Source organism: Bos javanicus, chromosome 2 (genome assembly GCF_032452875.1).
Source record: "Bos javanicus breed banteng chromosome 2, ARS-OSU_banteng_1.0, whole genome shotgun sequence".
Classification (NCBI taxonomy): domain Eukaryota; kingdom Metazoa; phylum Chordata; class Mammalia; order Artiodactyla; family Bovidae; genus Bos; species Bos javanicus.
In genome coordinates, this window is record NC_083869.1 from 111,159,114 (window position 1) to 111,181,210 (window position 22,097).

The window sequence follows — 22,097 nt, forward strand, 5'->3', positions numbered from 1 at the left end:
TCTCATCCTCTGTCACCCCCTTCTATTTATTATAATGTCTTACCTTAGGGTATAAGCTTCCTGAAGGTCAGGACCATTTTTGTCTCAATACATGCTATAATTGTAGCATCTCCTACTGCCCCCAATCCCTCCCAGCATCAGAGTCTTTTCCAATGAGTCAACTTTTCCCATGAGGTGGTCAAAGTACTGGAGTTTCAGCTTTAGCATCATTCCTTCCAAGAAAATCCCAGGGCTGATCTCCTTCACAATGGACTGGTTGGATCTCCTTGCAGTCCAAGGGACTCTCAAGAGTCTTCTCCAACACCACAGTTCAAAAGCATCAATTCTTCGGCACTCAGCTATCTTCACAGTCCAACTCTCACATCCACACATGAACAGAGGAAAAACCATAGCTTTGACTAGACGGACCTTTGTGGGCAAAGTAATGTCTCTGCTTTTCAATATGCTATCTAGGTTGGTCATAACTTTCCTTCCAAGGAGTAAGCGTCCTTTAATTTCATGGCTGCAGTCACCATCTGTAGTGATTTTGGAGCCCAGAAAAATAAAGTCTGACCCTGTTTCCACTGTTTCCCCATCTATTTCCCATGAAGTGGTGGGACCGGATGCCATGATCTTCGTTCTCTGAATGTTGAGCTTTAAGCCAACTTTTTCACTCTCCACTTTCACTTTCATCAAGAGGCTTTGTAGTTCCTCTTAACTTTCTGCCATAAGGGTGGTGTCATCTGCATATCTGAGGTTACTGATATTTCTCCCGGCAATCTTGATTCCAGCTTGTATTTCTTCCAGTCTAGCGTTTCTCATGATGTACTCTGCATATAAGTTAAATAAGCAGGGTGACAATATACAGCCTTGACGAACTCCTTTTCTTATTTGGAACCAGTCTGTTGTTCCATGTCCAGTTCTAACTATTGCTTCCTGACCTGCATATAGATTTCTCAAGAGGCAGATCAGGTGTTCTGGTATTCCCATCTCTTTCAGAATTTCCCACAGTTTATTGTGATCCACACAGTCAAAGGCTTTGGCATAGTCAATAAAGCAGAAATAGATGTTTTTCTGGAACTCTCTTGCTTTTTCCATGATCCAGTGGATGTTGGCAACTTGATCTCTGGTTCCTCTGCCTTTTCTAAAACCAGCTTGAACATCAGGAAGTTCATGGTTCACGTATTGTTGAAGCCTGGCTTGGAGAATTTTGAGCATTACTTTACTAGCATGTGAGATGAGTGCAATTGTGCTGTAGTTTGAGCATTCTTTGGCATTGCCTTTCTTTGGGATTGGAATGAAAACTGACCTTTTCCAGTCCTGTGGCCATTGCTGAGTTTTCCAGATTTGCTGGCATATTGAGTGCAGCACTTTCACAGCATCATCTTTCAGGATTTGGAATAGCTCAACTGGAATTCCATCACCTCCACTAGCTTTGTTCGTAGTGATGCTTTCTAAGGTCCACTTGACTTCACATTCCAGGATGTCTGGCTCTAGGTCAGTGATCACACCACCGTGATTATCTGGGTGGTGAAGATCTTTTTTGTACAGTTCTTCTGTGTATTCTTGCCTCTCTTCTTAATATCTTCTGCTTCTGTTAGGTCCATACCATTTCTGTCCTTTATCAAGCTCATCTTTGCATGAAATGTTCCTTTGGTATCTCTGATTTTCTTGAAGAGATCCCTAGTCTTTCCCATTCTGTTGTTTTCCTCTATTTCTTTGTATTGATCGCTGAGGAAGGCTTTCTTATCTCTTCTTGCTATTCTTTGGAACTCTGCATTCAGATGTTTACATCTTTCCTTTTCTCCTTTGCTTTTCGCTTCTCTTCTTTTCACAGCTATTTGTAAGGCCTCCCCAGACAGCCATTTTGCTTTTTTGCATTTCTTTTCCATGGGGATGGTCTTGATCCCTGTCTCCTGTACAATGTCACGAACCTCATTCCATAGTTCATCAGGCACTCTATCTATCAGATCTAGGCCTTTAAATCTATTTCTCACTTCCACTGTATAATCATAAGGGATTTGATTTAGGTCATACCTGAATGGTCTAGTGGTTTTCCCTACTTTCTTCAATTTCAGTCTGAATTTGGCAATAAGGAGTTCATGGTCTGAGCCACAGTCAGCTCCTGGTCTTGTTTTTGCTGACTGTATAGAGCTTCTCCATCTTTGGCTGCAAAGAATATAATCAGTCTGATTTTGGTGTTGGCCGTCTGGTGATGTCCATGTATAGAGCCTTCTCTTGTGTTGTTGGAAGAGGGTGTTTGTTATGACCAGTGCATTTTCTTGGAAAAACTGTATTAGTCTTTGCCCTGCTTCATTCCGTATTCCAAGGCCAAATTTGCCTGTTACTCCAGGTGTTTCTTGACTTCCTACTTTTGCATTCCAGTCCCCTATAATGAAAAGGACATCTTTTTTGGGTGTTAGTTCTAAAAGGTCTTGTAGGTCTTCATAGAACCGTTCAACTTCAGCTTCTTCAGCGTTACTGGTTGGGGCATAGACTTGGATTACTGTGATATTGAATGGTTTGCCTTGGAAACGAACAGAGATCATTCTGTCGTTTTTGAGACTGCATCCAAGTACTGCATTTCAGACTCTTTTGTTGACCATGATGGCCACTCCATTTCTTCTGAGGGATTCCTGCCTGCAGTAGTAGATATAATGGTCATCTGAGTTAAATTCACCCATTGCAGTCCATTTGAGTTCGCTGATTCCTAGAATGTCGACACTCACTCTTGCCATCTCTTGTTTGACCACTTCCAATTTGCTTTGATTCATGGACCTGACATTCCAGGTTCCTGTGCAATATTGCTCTTTACAGCATCGGACCTTGCTTTTATCACCAGTCACATCCACAACTGGGTATTGTTTTTGTTTTGGCTCCATCCCTTCATTCTTTCTGGAGTTATTTCTCCACTGATCTCCAGTAGCATATTGGGCACCTACTGACCTGGGGAGTTTCTCTTTCAGTATCCTATCATTTTGCCTTTTCATACTGTTCATAGGGTTCTCAAGGCAAGAATACTGACGTGGTTGCCATTCCCTTCTCCAGTGGACCACATTCTGTCAAATCTCTCCACCATGACCCGCCCATCTTGGGTTGCCCCACGGGCATGGCTTAGTTTCATTGTGTTAGACAAGGCTGTGGTCCTAGTGTGATTAGATTGACTAGTTTTCTGTGAGTATGGTTTCAGTGTGTTTGCCCTCTGATGCCCTCTTGCAACACCTACCGTCTTACTTGGGTTTGTCTTACCTTGGGCGTGGGGTATCTCTTCATGGCTGCTCCAGCAAAGCGCAGCCATTGTTGCTTACCTTGGACGAGGGGTATCTCCTTGTCCAAGTTCAATAAGGAAGTTCAATAAGGAACTCTAAAAAGAAGACAGTTCATGAAAGGAGAAGGCTTAGGGGTTATTTACTTATTTCACAATTATATGAAGGTTCTTTATCAGAAAAATGTAGAAGTTTCTCTCTATTATTAAAAATGCTCTATTGCCTTTTACATCCTTCTTTTCTTCCTTCTTGATAACTGCCATGTGTGTGTGATGACTGGAACTCTAACACCTATTTTATGACCTTGAATATGGAAGTCACATATGAAGAAGCCACACACCGAGAATAGCAGAACAGAAAGAGAGAAGCATTCTGGGTCCCTGGTGGCTCAGATGGTAAAGAATCCATCTACAGTGTGGGGTCCTGGGTTCAAGCCCTGGGTTGGGACGATCCCCTGGAGGAGGGCATGCCAACCCACTCCAGTATTCTTGCCTGGAGAATCCCCATGGACAGAGAAGCCTGGCGGGCTACAGTCCACTGGGTTGCAAAGAGTTGGACATGATGGAGCAACTAAGCACACACAATAATTTCATGGAGTGGTTGTACTAACCTTGGAGTATCTGGTTCATACTCCTTATTTGTAGAATATGTATAACCTTCTCATATTAGAGCCACTTATTTTGCATTTTCAGTTACATGCAGCCAAAATTAATTCTAGCTGATATTCTAGGTTTTCTCTCTCTCTCTTTTTAATCACATATAGAATCCAATGTTCTTGCCTGGAGAATCTCAGGGACGGGGGAGCCTGGTGGGATGCTGTCTATGGGGTCGCACAGAGTCCGGACATGACTGAAGCGACTTAGCAGCACCAGCAGCAGCAGAGTCTCTATTCCAGAATATATTTGAAAAATAACAGAAAACTAACTATACTGGACAGCTTAATATAACTGCCTGAATTCAGAGTTCTTTACAGATATACTTAAAAGATGGATAGGAAAGTCATATGAGTTGGTAAATTACAGAGGTTTAATAAAAGTATTATAATATAAAAGCTAAGTATTCAGAGACTCATTCATAAAAAAGTAAACAAGTCCAACAATGGATTTGAAGAGATTTTTAGGCATATAAAGTGAAAGTGAAGTCGCTCAGTAGTGTCCGACTCTTTGCGACCCCATAGACTGTAGCCTACCAGGCTCCTCCGTCCATGGGATTTTCCAGGCAAGAGTACTGGAGTGGGTTGCCATTTCCTTCTCCAGAGGATCTTCCTGACCCAGGATCGAACCACGGTCTCCCACATTGTAGGCAGACGCTTTACCGTCTGAGCCACCAGGGAAGCCTAGGCATATAAGTATGTGTCAATCATTAAGGAAATCAGTCCTGAATATTCATTGGAAGGACTGATGCTGAGGCTGAAGCTCCAATACTTTGGCCACATGATGTGAAGAACTGACTCACTAGAAAAGACCCTGATGCTGGGAAAGATTGAAGGCAGGAGGAGAAGTGGATGACAAAGGATGAGATGCTTGGATGGCATCATCGACTCGATGGATATGAGTTTGAGCAAGCTCTGGGAGTTGGTGATGGACAGAGAAGCCTGGCGTGCTGTAGTCTATGGGTTCTCAAAGAGTCAGTCATGACTGAGTGACTGAACTGAAGTATATATAGCTAAGAAATGTTCACTGCCTTAACTGGAAATTATCATTAATCAAAATGAACTGGGAATAAAAAGAAATATGTGATCATTTTAAAAAGTCAATTAATTTTAGGCTATTTTAATGAAATTCTGACAGGCAAGAACTTGGAATGGATTCTTTAAAGATATTTTACAATTTTCAGGCCCTTGCTATAGTTTAGATATTCTGTTTTGTCTTTCAGGAAATGAAGAAGGGAGAAGAAAAATAAAAATGACGAAAGAGAGATAAAACAGGTCATTTGGAAAAGATTTTTTAAAAAAGTCTAGCCTGGAAAAGAAAGAAGTAAAAGTGGAATTTAAAGCATTTCATGAATTTGAAAGCTGCTTAGTCGTGTCCGACTCTTTGTGACCCCATGGGCTATAGAGTCCATGGAATTCTCTAAGCCAGAATACTGGAATGGGTAGCTTTTCCCTTCTCCAGGGGATCTTTCCAACCCAGGGATCAAACCCAGGTCTCCCACATTGCAGGCAAATTCTTTACCAGCTGAGCCACAAGGGAAGCCCATGAATATTGGAGTGTGTGGCCTACCCCTTCTCCAGGAGATCTTCCCGAACCAGGAATTGAACCAGGGTCTCCTGCATTGCAGGCAGATTCTTTAACTCTGACGTATCAGGAAAGCCCTGATAGGTTCCCAAAAGGAAGGTTCCCAATCACTAAAGTGGAACAAAGTTGAACTACCCTAAATTGAAGAAAGAACACATTACTAGAGTGTTTACAGAATCCTATGTCATGGAAAGAGGTTGAGTTTTATAATGTCACTTCCTAGAGATCTTTATAGTCTACAGTGGATATGAAGTTTTCCCAGTGTGATGTCTCAACCCGTGATCAACCATATACATCCTTTCTGAGCTGATACCTGGGTAGCAAAGGGCTTCCTAGAAGGACCACAGGATTGGGATACACAGGATCGCTTAGAATTATTCTGATTCTTTCCTTGAAACTCAGTAATTAGACAATTTCTTGAAATACATTCCAGCTTTTTTTGAAACAAAAGGCAGACACTGTTGATTGTCCACCTGTAGCAGATTCTGCTGACACCCTGAATTTACCACCAGGTATTCTCGAGTCCAGGACATTCTGACAGCATCTGTGGATCTCTATCTTAGAGCTTTCTCTCTACCAGAGTGTAAGGCAGTAATTTGTCCCTATTGGGTTTAATATGTAACCCAGGCTCGAGTCTTCCAATTCTGCTTTCTGAGTCTTGCTAGCTCCACAATCTGAGGAGGGCTCACAGAGTATCTGATTTGCCTTCATGGCATCTTGTATAACTCTGATCTGCAAATAAGAAGCCCATTTTCCTGCAGAGTGGCAGCAATGGGCATGTGACTATAGGATCCTTGGGTGCTACCATATGCATGCCACCTGACAGAACTCAAATAATTCTGAAAGGCCCAGCTAAGGAGTCAGCTTGAGGTTGATACTTTTTTGGGTGGGACCCTGTACTTCAAAATATGAGACATGCTTTGAACCAAAGGTCAAATGATGTTCTGTCCCCACTTGTTAAAATATACTCTCCCATTCTCCTAGTGAATGATCTATGATTGAGCTAAGCTTATCAGGGCAATTTCATTTGATAGTTACTGCTTTAGGGGAAGTGGGTTGAGTACATCTTGGAAGATAAGAAACATGTACTGACATGTAGAAGCCAATTTTCCTCTCTGACTTTGGATGGAATATTAAGTAAAGATAACAACGGAGAAAAACAAAACAAAACAAAACAAACAACAACAACAACAACAAAAAACAATGGAGGGACTTCCCTGGTGGTCCAGTGGTTAAGAAAATGCTTTGCAATGCAGGAGACATGGGTTCGATCCCTGGTTGGGGGACTAAGATTCCACATTCAGTGTAGCAACTAAGCCCGTGCTCTCGTGCCACAATTAGATAGCCCATACATTCCAACGAAACATCCTGCGTGACACAGTGAAGATCTCATGTTCTGCAACTAAGACCTGACACAGTCAAATAGATAAATAAATGCTCGGAGCAGTTGCAGCCATTCTGTTACCAGGAAGAGAAAGAAAATGAACACCGAGAGTGGCAGAGTAAAGACACAGAAGGAGCTGGGTTCTTACACCAGTGAGCCCTATGAAGAAATCCTGGAATTGCCTTCCTCTGGACATTTTCAGTGACATAAGAGATAATTTTATTGTTTTAGCCACTTTTAGTCAGAGATGGGTAATTTCCAGTGATGTCCGTAGTGGACACTGTTGATTAGGGCTTCTCACATTTATTCCTTTCCATGGCTATTTCTGTGTTGATGGAGTCCACCTTCCACTATAAAGGCCAAAAATGCTGATTTTTCCTGGCTTACCTTGCAGCTAGAATATGACCATATGACCCAATTCTGGCCGATAGGACTTGAAGAGCACTCAGTTATTAGCTTTCTGAGAAAGGATTTCCTCCTTAATTAGAAGTGACATTTAGGAAACATTCTCCTATTCTTTGACTACACACTATTGTGTTCTCATGTGACACTTGAAACTGTGGTGGCCATCTGTGAGTGTGATGGTCTAAGGAGAAAGCCAGAGTGAAAGATGTAAAGACTCAGGTCCTCAGTGACCTGGCAGAGTCCTTGAACCCATCTTAGATCTGCCCTGCCTCTTGAGTTATATTTAAGTGAGGTACATAAATGTCATAATCTAAGTTGATTGTTGTTGGATGTTCTGCTCCTTGAGGCCAGAGCCATCTTAACTCAGAGGTCTAGGGCTGTTACATCACTTCAGTCACTGTCTCGTATGTGTGTGCGTGCTCAGTAGCTCCAGTCCTGTGACCCTGAGGACTATAGCTCATCAAGCTCCTCTGTCCATGTGATTTTCCAGGCAAGAATACTGGAGTGGGTTGCAATTCCTTCATCCAGGGGATCTTCCCGACTCAGGGATTGAACCTGTGGCTCCGGCAGTCTCCTGCAGTGCAGGTGGATTCTTTATCAGCTGCGCTACCCTGAAAGCCCATCAATCACTGTCTTCCCCTCCTGTTGCTGCTGCTGCTGAGTCACTTCAGTCATGTCTGACTGTGTGACCCCATAGACGCCAGCCCACCAGGCTCCCCTGTTCCTGGGATTCTCCAGGCAAGAACATTGGAGTGGGGTGCCATTTCCTTCTCCAATGTCTTCCCCTCCTAATCTACCAGAAATGAAAGAACAAAAAAAGTTTCTGTTGAACTTCTAAACATCAGCTGGTTCTGGTTTTACATTTTACTGATGATGAAAAATGCTAATAGTATATCATTTGCTCTACAATCACAAACTATTTCTGGGCCCCTCCACAGAAGACAATCATTAGGTATTCATGAAAATTACAAAGACGTCTCCTCTCAACAGTCCTGCAATTTGGAGAAATAACAAAACTGTAAAAGGAATTGTTGGATGTTTTCATTCAGTTGGGCATTACAGCTTCTGAATTGAGTTTTCCTAAAAAAAAAAGGGAAATACAACCAAATTCCCTTATTCTTTCAGATGCTGTAAATAAAAATATACTGAAAACCTGTCTAAAAGAAGAGCAGTTATGCATGTATTATTTTATTTAAACAACAAAACATCATAGAGACTGGAAATATTACTGTTTACTGTAAGCAAACAGGATGAGAATTTAGAAGGAACATTTTCTTTTAAAAGTATATATCATACCCACACAGCTGCTTAGCCACACACATACACTAGTAATATCGAAAGAGATAATGAAGATGTTAGGATGTTGCTGGAATTCTACAAGTCTGCTTTATGATTATTGATGGGGAATAAAAAAAAGATTCCTGCCTTGGAAATTACTTATTTTCTAGAGACTTTTCCTGGTTCTAGAACTACCACTTTGATGGTATACTTTGCTCAGCATGCAGAATGATGGTGGTCTTTTAGGTAAGAAATCTTCAGGACTTAATCCTTTGATAGGGCTTCGACAGATTAGGAAGCAACTGAACCTCTTCCTCTAGCAAGAAGAGCAGGTTTCCTGGGTCAGGGATCCTTTCCTTTAGGTAGTTAAATTGGCTTGGGGCCCAAGGTGAGTGAACTTTCTTTGCTCCTCGACTCATCACTCCAGACAGCGCAAGTTCAGGCGGCTTCACAGATTTCCCAAGAGAAATCGAGCCCCTGCTTTTGCCCAAGGCTGGCTCATGCACGTCACCTTTCACCTACTTTAAAGATAAGTTTTGCATAGCATGGTGGTTTACTATTCAAGTAGCTATTTCTAGCTCCTTCATTACTTCAAAACAAAATGAAACCCTCCAAATGTTTTACTTCTTGTGGAATCGAGTCTGACTTAAAAGTTATAACTTCGTTCACAGACCACTAAATAATATGTTGAATTAAAGAGAGAGAGAGAAAAAAAAAAAAAGCTCAACCCCACTACAGCTTGCGTAATGAAAGCCATCTTTTTAATAGTGTATTGTAGTTGTTATTTTAGTCATTTGTGTTTTGCTTTGTTGGCTTGCAGGAAGGCAGTCTACCTGCACTCTTTTCCCCATTAATAGTGTCTAAAGTGAAATATAATGGCAAACTCTTCAAAATACAGAAACGCGTTCAGCTTCATAAAAAGAAGTCCAAAAATAGTACTGAGGGGTCAACTTTATCCTTTAGAAAACAAGTATCAATCTTGTATATGACTTCCCTGGTAGCTCAGACGGTAAAGCGTCTGCCTACAATGCGTATAAAGAGTGAGTGCATCGAGGGGAGATGGGCTATTTGCTGGGTTCGGTGAAGCCAAAGCAAGAATAAAAAACCTGCTTTGAATTCCTGAGCCCCTCTCGCTTCAGACATTTCCCCAAATCATTTTATTTTCCAAAATCTGACAAATCTGTGCAAGAACGAAACACATAATCCAGTTAAGAAGGAAGATAATGGCGCACTTTTTTTCCAGAGCTATATTAAGATTTATAGATTACAGCAACATCTGCGTTTGTAGTTTTTGGGAGGGGCGAGGCGCTGGTCTTTCCAACCCTAGGGGAAGGGCCCTCCCGCAGACCGAGCCGGACGGCTCCTCCTCCACCCACGTCCCGGCCGCACAGTCCGGCTCCCCTCCCCCGCCGCCGCGGTCCAGCCCTTCCCCGCCGACCGGCCCCCGCCCCGCGCAGGCTGCGGCTGGGTCCCGTCCGCCGCGGCTCGGGCGAATGACCCGTAGTAACCCCGCCCCGCCCCCGGCCGCCCGCCGCGCTCCCGGCCGGAATTCGATAGGCCCAGCCCCGCACGCGCCACCGCCCGCGGGCCAATGGGCGGCGGCCTCTCTGCATATGCAACGAGCGCCGGCCGGGGGTGCGCGTCCCGGGCGGTTCGGCTCAACAGACGCTGGTCTGCCGGCGCCGGGGTGCGAGTCCGCGCTTGTTGCCGCGGCCGGGTCTGGGACGAGGCGGTGGCGGCGGACCGAATAGCAGACGGCCGTCTCCTCGCAGTGCGACCGCGGCGGCAGCGTCAGGGTCCCCAGGAGGCGGCCCAGGGCGCCAGTGCTCTGGGGGCGCAACCCAGGCCTGCGTGGGTCCGAGGAACCGGGGCCCCGGCGTCGCGGTGAGTGCGGCACTCGTTGTGGGCACGGCGGGGCCTCCGCGTGCGGAAGGGCTGCTCCCCACGGGCGACCCTGGCCCGGGGGAAGGATGCGGCCGGCCTGGAGGCCCCGGATCCCCGACGTCGCCGCCTAGCCCGGCGGTGCGGGGGTACCGGGCCGCCCCGCGGCGAGGGTGGGAGGTGCCGCCGTGGGATCTGGGAAGCGGGTGAGGTGGGGCCCGAGGCCGCAGAGCCCACGTGAACCCGGGGTGAACCGCAGCCCGAGCGGCCGAGTTGTCCGGAGGAGGAAGGATGCGCGGGGTTCCCTCCGGGCGCTTTGGGGGCGGGGTGGGTTGGAGGTTGGCCACTTTCACTAGCCGGGCTCTGACACGGTCCTCGGGAGGAAACACCCCTGCGGTTTCCGAAACCCAGGCTGGAGGGGCGAGCGGGGGGTGTGTTGCTGCCGGCCATGAGGAGAGATTGGGGGATATGAGGTGGGTCGACCTTGGTTTTTGTTCTGGCCGCGATCGGAGGCGATGGGCCTGGGATGAATCCTATTTGTCTGGGGTTGGGAGTTGAAGGTTTACTTTTCCCTAGGTATATTTTAATTATGCACCGGTAATGGAATGGGTAATTCCGAGCAACTCGAGCGGGGTAGGAATGATCCAGCCCGTTTCACAGATGGGGAACCCGAGGCCCAGAAACATTGAGCTGGTTTGTCCAGGCTGGCTTTGGAAAAAGTGCTCTAAGCTATTGTATGTTTTGTTGTTTAGTCGCTAAGTCGTATCCGACTCTCTGCGACCCCATGGACTGTAGCCCATCAGGCTCCTCTGTCCACGGGATTCTCCAGGCAAGAACACTGGAGTGGGGTGCCATTTCCTCCTCCAGGGGATCTTCGCGACCCAGGGATCGAACCCCCTTGTCTCCTGATTGGCGAGCGGGATTCTTTACCACTGAGTCAGCTAGGAATCGCAGAGAGAATCACAGCTTCTCTTTGCCATGATTTGGGGGCAAGTTAATGTGTCCAAACAGCAGTTCTCTCCACCTGTAAAATGGGAATAACCACCACCTTAGAGAGTTGTTAACATACTATGCAGAGACTCTTCGTAGGAAACCTGGAATGTTATAAAGGCTCAATAAGTGTCAGCTGAGAGGGAATAGGCCTTGTGAAATTGATTGTAGCGGAATAAGATGACAAGTAGCTGACACTGAGTCTTTATAACATTCCAGGTTTCCTACGAAGAGTTTCTGCATAGTATCTCTAAAACTGTTAACAACTCTCTAAGGTGGTAGTTATTCCCATTTTATAGCTGGAGAGAATTGCTGTTTGGACACATTAACTTGCCCCAAGATGACTGCAAGTAAGAGGGGAAGCTGTGATCAGACCCGCCTGTGAAAATCTAGAGCTCTCTTATCCAAGCGTTATATTATACTGCCTCTCTTTGGTGGCTGGCTGAATAGTTGTCACAGTGGAGTTTTGTTTGAGTGGCCAGGAGAACAGTCATTTGATGATAACCTTTTCTGGTTCCCCAGGTTTGTTTCAGGAGTTGAGGGGTGCTGCTGAGTTGCTCCTAAAACTGTGTATTAGAAGATTATTACTGGGAATAAGTGTGGCGACGCGGGAGTGTACTGTATAGACTGTTCTTTTGTGTTCTGGAGTGTTCTTATGCAGTTCTTAACACTTAGGAATGAGTAAGGCTTCTTCAGTCACTGGCATTTTCCTTTTAGTCTTTCCCTAGTTCGTTCTTTTTCTGTAAAAAGAGTCGGTTCTGTAGTAAGATGGCGGTGTTGGGTGTAGGCTGGATGTACGGAGATGTACACTGGATGTACGGGGTTGGGGTGACAAGTCACCTAGTGTCCTTGGGTCTCAGTTACTGGGCTTGTGAGCTGTGTGCACTGGATGACTTAATGTTATCCTTCTTGAAGGATGGATGGATGGGGAAAATCAATCCCTGCTTGGTTTGGGGCGTCAGAGCCCCAAAAAGTCCCAACGATTTTCTCGTTGCTTGTGTGCTCTTCTGCTGTCCTGTTTAATAATTCCTTATTTAGTTAATTGCTCACTTAGAGCCTTTAATTCCTATTCTGTGTCAGACAGCATGTAAGGTATGCATGTAAGGGAATGCAGCAGAGAACAGAATTGATGCCATTTTTGCCTTTAGGGAGGAAAGAATATGAAACAGGTCATCATATAAATAATAGATAATTACAAATTATGATATGTATAATGAAGGAAAAGTAACATGTGAATGAGTATTATATAGACTGTTGTGATTTAGATGGAAATCTAGTCTAGGGAGGGTTTTTTTTTTTTTTAAATGGTGGGTGACAAGTGCTTGGGTGACTAGACTGGGTACTATTAAAAAAAAAAAACTTTTAAATTTGGGCATGATTTTAGATTTATAGAAAAGTTGCAGGAATATTCCTATATACCATAGCCCAGCTCCCCCGCTCTAATATTAGCATGTTGCATAATCTTGGTTCATGTGTCAAAACAAAAGGTTAATATTGATACTATACTCTTAACTAAATTATAAACTATGTTCAGATATCACCAATTTTTCCATGAATGCCCTTTTTTGTGTTCCAGGATTGAGTCCATGATACCAGCTGGCATTTTGCGTTCATGTTATTTTAGTCTCCTCTAGTATTAAATACTAATTTAAAAATTTCCCTTTTATGAGTTACTTTTTTTTTATGATTTACTTTTAATAATTTGTAATAGTAAGTGGTATAGAACACTAAGAAAGTAAATATATGGATATGTAAAATAAACTACTATATATCAACCCTTTTAGTGGTTCCAATTTTGTTTAAATTAGGATTGCCCAGTATCAGTATGTAGAAAATTTCTTTCTAAGCCGATCATCAGTTGACAGGCACTTGGGTTGCTTCCATGTCTTGGCTATTGTAAATAGTGCCGCTAATATATATGTATTCAAATGTTCATTTTGAATTACAGTTTTCATCTTTTCTGGAGTGGAATTGCTGGGTCTCGTGGTAGTTCTATTTTTAGTCTTTTAAAGTACCTCCTTACTGTTTCTCTAGTGGCTGCACCAAATTACATTCCCACCAACAGAATAGTAGGGTTCTTTTTTCTCCTTTAGTATTTATTATTTGTAGACTTTTTGATGGTAGCCATGCTGACAGGTGTGAGCCTCATCACTACCTCATTGTGGTTTTGACTTTTCGTTTCTCTGGTAATGATGTCAAACATCTTTTCACGTGTGTGTTGGCCATCTGTATGTCTTTTTTTCCTGAGAAATGTCCATTTAGGTCTTCTGCCCATTTTAATTTTTTTTGATAGAGTTATGTGAGCTGTTTGTATATTTTGAATATTAACCCTTTGTTGCATCATTTGTAAATACTTCTCTCATAGGTTGTCTTTTCATTTTGCTTACTGTTCCTTTTGCTGTGCAAAGGCTTTTAAGTCTCATTTGTCAATTAAAAGATGCCTGCTCCTTGGAAGAAAAGCTGTGACAAACCTAGACAGCATATTAAAAAGCAGAGACATTACTTTGCCGACAAAGTAATGTCTGTCTAGTCAGAGCTGTGGTTTTTCCAGTAGTCATGTATGGGTGTGAGAGTTGGACTATAGAGAAAGCCGAGGGGAGGGAGGTGGGAGGGGAGTTCAGGATGGGGAACATGTGTACACCTGTGGTGGATTCATGTTGATATATGGCAAAACCAATACAATATTGTAAAGTAGCCTTCAATTAAATAAGTTCATATTAAAAAAATAAAAATAGTAAAATATTTAAAAAAAGAAAAAAAGGCTGAGCGCCGAAGAATTGATGCTTTTTAACTGTGGTGTTGGAGAAGGCTCTTGAGAGTCCCTTGGACTGGCAGGGAGATTAAACCAGTCAATTCTAAAGGAAATCAACCATGATTATTCATTGGAAGGACTGATGCTGAGGCTGAAGCTCCAATACTTTGGCCAACTGGTGGGAAGAACTGACTCATTAGAAAAGACTCTGATGCTGGGAAAGATTGAAGGAGGAAGGAGAAGGGGATGACAGAGAATGAGATGCCTGGATGGCATCACTGACTCAACTGATATGAGTTTGAGCAAACTGTGGGAGATGGTAAAGGACAGGGAAGCCTGGAGTGCTGCAGTCCATGGGATCACAGAGTCAGACATGACTGAGAGACTGAACTGAACTGTATTTTTATTTCCTTTGCCTTGGGAGACTGATCTAAGAAAATACTGCTATGATTTATGCAAAGAGTGTTTTGCCCGTGTTCTTTTCTAGGAGTTTTATGGTGTCATGTCTTATATTGTGTTGCTCAGTCATGTCCATTTCTTTGCCACCCCATGGACTGTAGCTCGCCAGGCTCCTCTGTCCATGGGATTTTCCAGGCAAGAATACTGGAGTGGGTTGCCATTTCCTCCTCCAGGGAATCTTCCCAGCCCAGGGATCGAACCCACATTGCTTACCTCACCTTTGTTGGCAGATGTATTCTTTACCACTAGCGCCTCCTGGGAAGCCCTGTCTTATGTTAGATCTTTAAACAATTTGGAGTTTATTTTTGTATATGTTTGGAGGAATGTTCCAACTTGTTTTACCTGTAGCTGTCCAGCGTTCCCAGCACCACTCACTGTAGAGCCTGTCTTTTTTTCTGGGGAGATTTTTGAATTGATTTGGTGAGATACTACTAGATACTACTAGATGACAATCTTGCATTCTGGTGCTGTAGTTAAATGTACATATAACCAAGAGTTAGGGAACTTTTTTGAGCAACAGTACTTTTTAAACCTCAGTGTCTGTTCCTCCTCAGAATGTCACTCCAGCTCACATTGCAAGATGTGAAAATGAGAGAGGGACTTTTTTTCAAGAAGTCGTTCTGCCTGCCTTTTGAGTACTTACAGCTTAAATATTCCTGTAACATTTAAACTTTCCCTGTTCAAATGAGCAGTTGGGAAGCAAGAAACTTTATATGAGTTTTGGACATCAGGCTGGGATTTGGATGTTTTCAGGAAAGCTAGGCCAAAAAAAGGTGACAGTTTTTTCAAACTTTAGGTAAGTAGCAATATATTTATCAAAAGTACCTGATGTAGTTTATCCTTTACAGAGTGACTTAAAATTCTAATCTCTTAGGAGTCAAATGATGACATGGTTTGGGAAATACAAGCCGTTAAATGTGTGGCTCTTTGAGTTGAATGTGTATTAAAGCAGTACAAGTGACTCATTGCAGTGCCTTTACTGAATTCCATTTGCAGAGTACTGAGCTAGATGCATAATGTGCAATAAATAAAAAGATGAACTTGTGAAATCCTTGCTTTCAAGGAGATTTCAACTTAATGAATACTAATACTCAGATTTAATTTTTTTCCCCTTTTTAAGCTAACATGAAAGTGCTTTCATGTTAGCTTATTTGATTTTTACAGCCTTATATCATTAGCAGAAATACTGAGAAAAGGGAGATTTAGAGGCAAAATTGCCAGATGTGGTAATTAATAGTAGTCAATGGATTGGCAGAAGGGGAAGCTGAATGATGACTAGTTTACCATTTTGGTGCCATCAGTGGAGAGATGACGGGTGAGATTGCCTGTGGAGAAACTAGAAAGAGAAGTGGAAGAGGCTGAGTTTGTCCAGGAGATGGACACAGTGGCTAGTCATGTGAGAGGGACAGCCTGAAGCAGGTGTCCCTGCTGCCGTGGAGAAGCACTCACCACTGTGGAATGCTCCTGTGTGAAAACTGGAGCACCATCTGTTGGATTTAGCAACTGAGAAGTCACGCTGACCTTGGGAGGAGATACTGATACGATGGTCAGGATGGGGTGGGGAGCAGAAGTAAGGGGAAGATGGGGAAAATGGGAATTGCAAGAGTAGGAAACTGCTCCGGAGAGTATTGATTGGTAGCACGATATATACCTGTGGCTGATTCATGTTTATATTAGGCAGAAAACAAGAAAATTCTGTAAAGCAATTATCCTTCAATTAAAAAAACAGGTAAGCTTAAAAAAAAACATGCTGATGGGAAAGTGTCTGACTGGGGGGATGTTGAGTATAGATCAGGAAGCTGTTACTTGTTCATGCAAAATGGAGCCTTGAGCAATTTCCAGAAAATTGCCAAGAACTGTTAAATTCCTAAAAATCAGCCACTTTTCACTGACTCATGACAGTCTTTTTAGAAAACCTCACTACACAGCATTGTGTAAAGCTGATTTAACATGTGACTTAGTCTTGATTTTATTCACCTTAATATAGTATCTACTTTCATCTGACTTTTGATCATAGTTTTTCTTTTATAAAGAAGGAGACATTATAAACATTAAATCCTGTGATTTCTTCAGTGTGCTATTTTTAGTTTCATAATAAACGTTTTCAGACTGCTTCTGTTTTCCTGACATTTTAAGTGCCTAAATTCTTTTTGTTTAAAACTGTAACTTCTATTTTTACTGAAATATGTTTACTTTTGTTTCACGTTTCCCATTTTGAGGAATAAAGAATTGTCAGATGATTCAGCGGGTTTAACTGATCTGCTAATTTTTATTTGGAGCTGAAGATACCAAAATAACCAATGTTTTGGATAAACTGGCTAACTATAGTTATCTACTTGTTTGTGAAGGTATTATGAGGATATGTAGGGGGCATTGATTTATTTATATATATTTCTTTTTTAAAATTTGTTTTTAATTGGAGGATGATTGCTTTACAATATTGTGTTGGTTTCTGCCATACAACAGCTTGAATCAGCCATAAGTGTATATGTATGCCCTCCCTCTCGAACCTCCCTCCCACCCCCACATGCCACCCCTCCAGGTTGTCACTGAGCACCTTGTAACCCTGTTGAGCTCCCTGTGTCATACAGCAGCTTCCCGCTAGTCGTCTGCTTTGCATATGGCAGTGTATGTGTTTCAGTGCTACGCTTTCAGTTCGTCCCACTATCTTCTTCCTCGGCTGTGTCCACCAGTCTGCATCTCTTGTTCCTGTTCTGCAAATAGGTTCATCAGTACTGTTTTTCTAGATTCCATATATATGCATTAGTATACTACAATTGTTTTTCTCTTTCTGACTTACTTCACTCTGTATAACAGACTCCAGGTTCATCCACCTTAGTTCAACTGACTAAATTTGTTCCTTTTTATGACTGAGTAACTTTCCATTGTATATATGTACCACAGCGTCTTTATCCCATTCATCTGTCAGTAGACATCTAGGTTACTTCCATGTCCTGGCTATTGTAAATAGTGCTGCAATAAACATTGGGAATACATGTGTCTTTTTGAATTGTGGTTTTTCTCAGGGTATATGCCCAGTAGTGGGATTGCTGGGTCATATTGTAGTTTTAGTCCTAGTTTTTTTTTTTTTTTTAAGGAATCTACTCAAATTAGTGCATATCTTGCAAGACACTGGGAATTTGAAAATGACTAAGGATCGTCCCTGCTCTAAAAGAGCTCAGGATTCATGAAAGGAAATGTATGAACATTATATGTATAAGGGAAGAAGGTATACGAGCTGTTACTGTGCAGTATAGCTCATACAGACGGAACAGGGCAGGAAAAAGGGGAGACTTGACAGGGGAGGTCTTGTTTTTTTTCTTTCCTTCAGAAGTAGTTTTTTGGCAGGAAGTAGCAAGGTATTGTGAATCCAGCACGTGAGCAAACCCATCAAGCATACATTACTTAAAGGGGACTAGGAAATACTAATTCCTTAAGAATGAGAGTGTTCAAGCTATCTGAAGATACATAAAAGATATGGTTAATGTTAAGTGAGCAATACAGAGGTTATAGTGATAGTGAAGTTGCTCAGTCGTGTCTGACTCTTCACGACCCCATTGACAGTAGCCAACCAGGCTCCTCCGTTCATGGGATTTTCCAGGCAAGAATACTGGAGTGGGTTGCCATTTCCTTCTCCAGGAAAGAGGTCCTATTGACCAGGGTCGCCAGGAAAAGATCAGCTGAGCAAATGAAACATAGATTGGATTAGAAAAAAACAGTTGGGTTTAAGGTAGAGGTACTCTAATGGGGATGTCCAGGGCAATTGGGGAGGAGCAGGATTGACAAATCAATTGAGGCATCCTCTGTTATGGGGGACTAGAGAAACTGTGAGCATTAAGTCACAGAGAAACATAAGTCATAGAGAAACAAAAACACCAGAGCCTTGGAGGATGAAGACTATTAAGACCTTGCCTAAGACTCATTTATTGATTCCTTCAGCTCACCAAGTACAGTTGGCCCTTGAACAACATGGGTTTGAACTGTGCGGGTCCACTTACTTGTGGATTCCCCACCTCCCCACAATGCAATGTATACTACAGCACTACACAATCCAAGGTTGGTTGAATCCCTGGATGTGGAACCATGAGTATGGAGGGCTGACTATAAAATTATATAGTAATTATAAAACCTTGTGTTGTTGAAGGGTCAGCTGTAATTGTCAAAAGAATGGTAGCAAGGGATGGGAATAGGAAGGGAGACTGGGCAGCCAGTAAGTGAAGAGAACCCTGTGAACTCTGCATTTCAGGTCTGGCCGGAGTTGTTTCTAACACTGCTGTTTGTGGGTGTCGCGCTGCCCATACCAATTAGCCTTTGAGGAGCTGTTTCCTCGTCTGTAAAGCTTTCTTGCTCAGCGCTCTTGTGAGCTGGTTCTCCATCAGTGCTTTTTTGCTTTTATTCTCTTTCCATCTCTTCCTTTTACTTGGCTCAAGACTTTTTCTGTTTCTGCCTTATTTCTTTTTTCAGCTTCTTTGAAACTTTATCAGTTAACGTTTTGTGTTTCCCCCTGTGTTTACGTGTTTGCTACTTGTAATTTACTAGGGCATTTTCATGTGTTTTATTAAATACTGGGCTTCACTTGTGACTCAGCTGATAAAGACTCTGCCTGGGTTTGATCCCTGGGTTGGGAAGATCCCCTGGAGAAGGGAAAGGCTACCCACTCTAGTATTTTGGCCTGGAGAATTCCATGGACTCTATAGTCCGTGGGGTCTCAGAGTCAGACATGACTGAGTGTCTTTCACTTTCACTAATTAAATACTAATTACTCAGATATGCAGTTGACACCTCCCTTATGGCAGAAAGTGAAGAGGAACTAAAAAGCCTCTTGAGGAAAGTGAAAGAGGAGAGTGAAAAGTTGGCTTAAAGCTCAACATTCAGAAAACTAAGATCATGGCATCTGGTCCCATCACTTCATGGGAAATAGATGGGGAAACAGTGTCATGTCAGACTTTAATTTTTTGGGCTCCAAAATAACTGCAGATGGTTGCAGCCATGAAATTAAAAGATGCTTACTCCTTGGAAGGAAAGTTATGACCAACCTAGATAGCGTATTGAAAAGCAGAGACATTACTTTGCCAACAAAGGTCCGTCTTGTCAAGGCTATGGTTTTTCCAGTGGTCATGTATGGATGTGAGAGTTGGACTGTGAAGAAAGCTGAGCACTGAAGAATTGATGCTTTTGAACTGTGGTGTTGGAGAAGACTCTTGAGAGTCCCTTGGACTGCAAGGAGATCCAACCAGTCCATCCTAAAGGAGATCAGTCCTGGGTGTTCATTGGAAGGAATGATGTTGAAGCTGAAACTCCAGTACTTTGGCCACCTCATGCGAAGAGTTCACTCACTGGAAAAGACTGATGCTGGGAGGGATTGGAGGCAGGAGGAGAAGGGGACGACAGAGAATGAGATGGCTGGATGGCGTCACCGACTCGATGCACGTGAGTTTAAACTCTGGGAGTTGGTGATGGACAGGGAGGCCTGGTGTGCTACGATTCATGGGGTCACAAAGAGTCAGACACGACTGAGCAACTGAACTGAACACTGCTGCATAAATCTTTTTATAAATATGTATATTTTATTGAAGTGTAGTTGATTTACAGTATTTCAGGGGTACAGCAATATGGTTCAGTCATACTTTTTGAATATTATTTTCTAAATTGGTTTTGTTAACATAAAACAGTTCATTTTTTTCTGCATTGCTGTTTCTGGGTTATAAAATATTCATTATCATTTTGGCCAGAATTATGAAAAGTTGCTACTTCAATCAGTGAAATTTCTTATTTTCACTTTCATCATGGTTGTTGAAGTGATTCTCATTCTAGTCCTTGACTTTGGCTGTTTCTTTTTTTAACCATACCATTAACTGTCAGAAATCTTCTTGTTCTCTTTGAAAACTGACTTGATCCCTGAAGTTGTTGCCTCTTGTTTGGGAGAAGGTTGGGGTAATTGAGTTCCTTCTAAAATGAAGTAGGGAGTTTGTTTTAGTTCCATAGAGAACTAGAATGAACCTGAGTGGATTAATCTTAGAACTGTACTGGGCATTTTTACAGAAAGAGAATTGACCTTCACTGCAGTTACACCAGGAGTCATTTTCCTTTTGTACTGTAACTGCCACACTGCTAGTGTGTTAGAGCCCGAGAACTGGTGTTCATCGTTGACTCTGAAACTGTGCCTGCCTTCTAGGCTGCTGCCTGTGTACTCTCCAGCATAGTGCCCGGGTAGTGCTCTTCTTAGAGATTAAAAATGTTTAGTTTGTATAACACTTTTTTGAGGTGTAATAAGATGTTGTCTCCAGGAGCATCTTGAGGTGGAAGGGTTGTGAGAGGTAGTGGCTGGTTGGGAGTGAGGTGAGAGTTCAGAGAAGGAGCTCAAATATAAGGAATGAGATTGACCTGGCAGAGAGGAGGGACGGTGGGCATCCAGGTTGGGAAATACTATGGAAGTTCCTTGCAAAACTGGGGCTACAACTACCATGTAATTCAGCAGTTCATCCTGAAGAAAATGTTCCATATTAATTCAGAAAGTGTACGCATCCCCTTGCTCATTGCAACACCGTTTGTCCCCACTTTTAGCACAGAACTCCTAAGTCTGTTGGAATTTCCTGATTCTCAGAATCTTATTCAAAAAAGCCCCTTTGGCTCACACCTGAGTTTAATGAAGTGACTTAGGACCCAGTCCCTAGAGTACCTCAGGACAGGGCTGGTCACCAGAAAGACCCAGGGATTAGAGGGCTTGAACTTTCAACCCTTCTCATTGAGGATTTGAACCCGTCTCCCTGGCTCCTGCAAGGAGCGAGGGGACTGAAGACTGAGCTCTGTAAAAACTCTTGAAAAGGGGATATTCAGTAAGCTTCCGGGTTGGAGAACATTTCTGTCCAGGTTCTGGGAAGGCAGCACCCCTGGAGGGAGTTTGGAAGCTGTGTGGTCACTCCCCGACCTTGGTTCTTTGCCCTGTGCATCTCTTCCGTTTGTCTGTTTCCGAGTTGTAGCCTTTATAATAAACTGGTAAACGTAAGAGTGTTCCTGAGTTCTGTGAGCCATCCTAGCAAATTATTTTTTTGTTGTTACTTTTTCAAATTTATTTTTAATCGGAGGTTAACAAGTTACTGAACCTGAGGAGGAGTTTGTGGAAATCCTGATTTATAGCTGACTGGAGACTTGTAACTACAACTGGGGAACAGTCTTGTGGGACTGACCTCTCTTATGAAATAGATTATAAAACTTAGACCAATTCTGGCTTAAAAATTATTTCTCAGACTTTTATCAAAGGAGTATATGCATACAGTGGCTAAGGCTCTGCTCCCAGTGCAGGGGGCCCAGGTTTGATTTCTGGCTGGAGTGTGAAATCCCACATGCTGCAATTAAGGGTCCACATGCTGTAACTAAGACCCATCGCAGCCAAATAAATACCCAAATAAACATTAAAAAATTTTTTCCACAAAACTTGGGAGGCATTGTTCATGGCCTTGCAGTGT

At 42.9% G+C, this 22,097-nt stretch overlaps 1 protein-coding gene across 1 annotated transcript in view; it reads left to right on the plus strand.

Annotated features, from left to right (window-relative positions):
• The first annotated feature begins 10,342 nt into the window (after window positions 1-10,342).
• The window catches only part of ACSL3 (acyl-CoA synthetase long chain family member 3), a 74,913-nt gene continuing 63,158 nt past the window's right edge, over window positions 10,343-22,097 (plus strand). Inside the window, exon 1 of the mRNA XM_061386411.1 lies at window positions 10,343-10,433. The gene's annotated coding sequence lies outside the window, so the exon portion shown is untranslated. The remainder of the gene's footprint in view (window positions 10,434-22,097) is intronic.